Raw genomic sequence first — 4,666 nt, forward strand, 5'->3', positions numbered from 1 at the left:
GCCAAGATAAAGCAAAGCAGTTCGACAGATAAAACGACACAGAGTTACACATGGAGTAAAAACAAACATACAGTCAATAATGCAGTATAAACAAGTCTATATACAATGTGAGCAAATGAGGTGAGAAGGGAGGTAAAGGCAAAAAAGGCCATGATGGCAAAGTAAATACAATATAGCAAGTAAAATACTGGAATGGTAGTTTTGCAATGGAAGAATGTGCAAAGTAGAAATAAAAAATAATGGGGTGCAAAGGAGCAAAATAAATAAATACATTAAAATTAAATACAGTTGGGAAAGAGGTAGTTGTTTGGGCTAAATTATAGGTGGGCTATGTACAGGTGCAGTAATCTGTGAGCTGCTCTGACAGTTGGTGCTTAAAGCTAGTGAGGGAGATAAGTGTTTCCAGTTTCAGAGATTTTTGTAGTTCGTTCCAGTCATTGGCAGCAGAGAACTGGAAGGAGAGGCGGCCAAAGAAAGAATTGGTTTTGGGGGTGACTAGAGAGATATACCTGCTGGAGCGTGTGCTACAGGTGGGAGATGCTATGGTGACCAGCGAGCTGAGATAAGGGGGGACTTTACCTAGCAGGGTCTTGTAGATGACATGGAGCCAGTGGGTTTGGCGACGAGTATGAAGCGAGGGCCAGCCAACGAGAGCGTACAGGTCGCAATGGTGGGTAGTATATGGGGCTTTGGTGATAAAACGGATTGCACTGTGATAGACTGCATCCAATTTGTTGAGTAAGGGTATTGGAGGCTATTTTGTAAATGACATCGCCGAAGTCGAGGATTGGTAGGATGGTCAGTTTTACAAGGGTATGTTTGGCAGCATGAGTGAAGGATGCTTTGTTGCGAAATAGGAAGCCAATTCTAGATTTAACTTTGGATTGGAGATGTTTGATATGGGTCTGGAAGGAGGGTTTACAATCTAACCAGACACCTAAGTATTTGTACTTGTCCACGTATTCTAAGTCAGAGCCGTCCAGAGTAGTGATGTTGGACAGGCGGGTAGGTGCAGGTAGCGATCGGTTGAAGAGCATGCATTTAGTTTTACTTGTATTTAAGAGCAATTGGAGGCCACGGAAGGAGAGTTGTATGGCATTGAAGCTTGCCTGGAGGGTTGTTAACACAGTGTCCAAAGAAGGGCCGGAAGTATACAGAATGGTGTCGTCTGCGTAGAGGTGGATCAGGGACTCACCAGCAGCAAGAGCGACCTCATTGATGTATACAGAGAAGAGAGTCGGTCCAAGAATTGAACCCTGTGGCACCCCCCATAGAGACTGCCAGAGGTCCGGACAGCAGACCCTCCGATTTGACACACTGAACTCTATCAGAGAAGTAGTTGGTGAACCAGGCGAGGCAATCATTTGAGAAACCAAGGCTGTCGAGTCTGCCGATGAGGATATGGTGATTGACAGAGTCGAAAGCCTTGGCCAGATCAATGAATACGGCTGCACAGTAATGTTTCTTATCGATGGCGGTTAAGATATCGTTTAGGACCTTGAGCGTGGCTGAGGTGCACCCATGACCAGCTCTGAAACCAGATTGCATAGCAGAGAAGGTATGGTGAGATTCGAAATGGTCGGTAATCTGTTTGTTGACTTGGCTTTCGAAGACCTTAGAAAGGCACGGTAGGATAGATATAGGTCTGTAGCAGTTTGGGTCAAGAGTGTCCCCCCCTTTGAAGAGGGGGATGACCGCAGCTGCTTTCCAATCTTTGGGAATCTCAGACGACACGAAAGAGAGGTTGAACAGGCTAGTAATAGGGGTGGCAACAATTTCGGCAGATAATTTTAGAAAGAAAGGGTCCAGATTGTCTAGCCCGGCTGATTTGTAGGGGTCCAGATTTTGCAGCTCTTTCAGAACATCAGCTGAATGGATTTGGGAGAAGGAGAAATGGGGAAGGCTTGGGCGAGTTGCTGTTGGGGGTGCAGTGCTGTTGTCCGGGGTAGGAGTAGCCAGGTGGAAAGCATGGCCAGCCGTAGAAAAATGCTTATTGAAATTCTCAATTATGGTGGATTTATCAGTGGTGACAGTGTTTCCTATCTTCAGTGCAGTGGGCAGCTGGGAGGAGGTGTTCTTATTCTCCATGGACTTTACAGTGTCCCAGAACTTTTTTGAGTTAGTGTTGCAGGAAGCAAATTTCTGCTTGAAAAAGCTAGCCTTGGCTTTTCTAACTGCCTGTGTATAATGATTTCTAGCTTCCCTGAACAGCTGCATATCACGGGGGCTGTTCGATGCTAATGCAGAACGCCATAGGATGTTTTTGTGTTGGTTAAGGGCAGTCAGGTCTGGGGAGAACCAAGGGCTATATCTGTTCCTGGTTCTAAATTTCTTGAATGGGGCATGTTTATTTAGGATGGTTAGGAAGGCATTTAAAAAAAATATCCAGGCATCCTCTACTGACGGGATGAGATCAATATCCTTCCAGGATACCCCGGCCAGGTCGATTAGAAAGGCCTGCTCGCAGAAGTGTTTCAGGGAGCGTTTTACAGTGATGAGTGGCGGTCGTTTGACCGCTGACCCATTACGGATGCAGGCAATGAGGCAATGATCGCTGAGATCTTGGTTGAAGACAGCAGAGGTGTATTTAGAGGGGAAGTTGGTTAGGATGATATCTATGAGGGTGCCCGTGTTTAAGGTTTTGGGGAGGTACCTGGTAGGTTCATTGATAATTTGTGTGAGATTGAGGGCATCAAGTTTAGATTGTAGGATGGCTGGGGTGTTAAGCATGTTCCAGTTTAGGTCGCCTAGCAGCACGAACTCTGAAGATAGATGGGGGGCAATCAGTTCACATATGGTGTCCAGAGCACAGCTGGGGGCAGAGGGTGGTCTATAGCAGGCGGCAATGGTGAGAGACTTGTTTTTAGAGAGGTGGATTTTTAAAAGTAGAAGTTCAAATTGTTTGGGTACAGACCTGGATAGTAGGACAGAACTCTGCAGGCTATCTTTGCAGTAGATTGCAACACCGCCCCCTTTGGCAGTTCTATCTTGTCTGAAAATGTTGTAGTTTGGAATTAAAATGTCTGAGTTTTTGGTGGTCTTCCTAAGCCAGGATTCAGACACAGCTAGAACATCCGGGTTGGCAGAGTGTGCTAAAGCAGTGAATAGAACAAACTTAGGGAGGAGGCTTCTAATGTTAACATGCATGAAACCAAGGCTATTACGGTTACAGAAGTCGTCAAAAGAGAGCGCCTGGGGAATAGGAGTGGAGCTAGGCACTGCAGGGCCTGGATTCACCTCTACATCGCCAGAGGAACATAGGAGGAGTAGAATAAGGGTACGGCTAAAAGCTATGAGAATTGGTCGTCTAGAACGTCTGGAACATAGAGTAAAAGGAGGTTTCTGGGGGCGATAAAATAGCATCAAGGTATAATGTACAGACAAATGTATGGTAGGATGTGAATACAGTGGAGGTAAACCTAGGTATTGAGTGATGAAGAGAGAGATATTGTCTCTAGAAACATCGTTGAAACCAGGAGATGTCATTGCATGTGTGGGTGGTGGAACTAATAGGTCGGATAAGGTATAGTGAGCAGGACTAGAGGCTCTACAGTGAAATAAGCCAATAAACACTAACCAGAACAGAAATGGACAAGACATATTGACATTAAGGAGAGGCATGCTTAGTCGAGTGATCAAAAGGGTCCGGTGAGTGGAGAGGTTGGTTGGTGATTTAGACAGCTAGCCAGGGCATCGGTAGCAAGCTAGCATAGGATGGAGGTCTGTTGTTAGCTACCTCTTGCGTTCCGTCAGTAGATTAGTGGGGTTCCGTGTGGTAGAGGGGATTAATCCAAATCACACAACAACAACAAAAATAAAAACAATAGATATAGTTATAGAGGCCCAAGAAGAAAACATAATAATAATAATAAAAAAATAAAAAAAAATTAAAAAAAATGTCCGATTGTCTATTCAGATAGCAGCCGGTAAGACAGCTAACGGTTAGCAGGCCGCAGATGGGCGTTCAGGTAACGTCGCGACGGAGGAGCCAGCCGAATAACTCCTTCGGGTAGATAACGTCGGCAGTCCAGTTGTGAAGGCCCGGTGGGGCTCCGCGAAGGCAGTAAAACGGGTGATTGATGGAACTCAGGAGTGATTGACGGAGCTTGCTAGCTCCGGAATAATTGATGTTTGCTCCGGAATCGACGAAGGCCGATAGTCACACGGATAGCAGCTAGCTAGCTGTGAGATCCGGGTATGAATGTCCAGAGAGCAGTCGAAATCCAGGGACATGGAGAGAAAAATTGGTCCGGTATGTTCCGTTCCGAGCCGCGCTGCGCCGTACAGAACTGGCGATAGATTTTCGAGCTAAAGGATAGCTGATGACCACAAACCGTGGTTAGCTGAATACTAACGATTTGCCAGTAAAGGAGCTAACTAGCTTCTGAACTAGCTTCTGGATTAGCTTCTGGCTAGTTTCAGGCTAGCTTCTTGGAGTTTCTGGCTAGCTTCTTGGAGGATTACAGATCTGAGGTAAATAATACTTTTTTATAAATATACATTGGTGAGGCGGGTTGCAGGAGAGTGTTTTGAAGATGAGATGATGGAAAATAAAAATAAAATGTATGTGAAAAAGTTGTAAATATATATATATATACAGGACACGACAAGACGAGGACAAAAGACGTCTGAACTGCTATGCCACCTTGGTGAAGATGCTGATCAA

The sequence above is a fragment of the Oncorhynchus kisutch genome, linkage group LG13, assembly GCF_002021735.2.
Source record: "Oncorhynchus kisutch isolate 150728-3 linkage group LG13, Okis_V2, whole genome shotgun sequence".
NCBI lineage: Eukaryota > Metazoa > Chordata > Actinopteri > Salmoniformes > Salmonidae > Oncorhynchus > Oncorhynchus kisutch.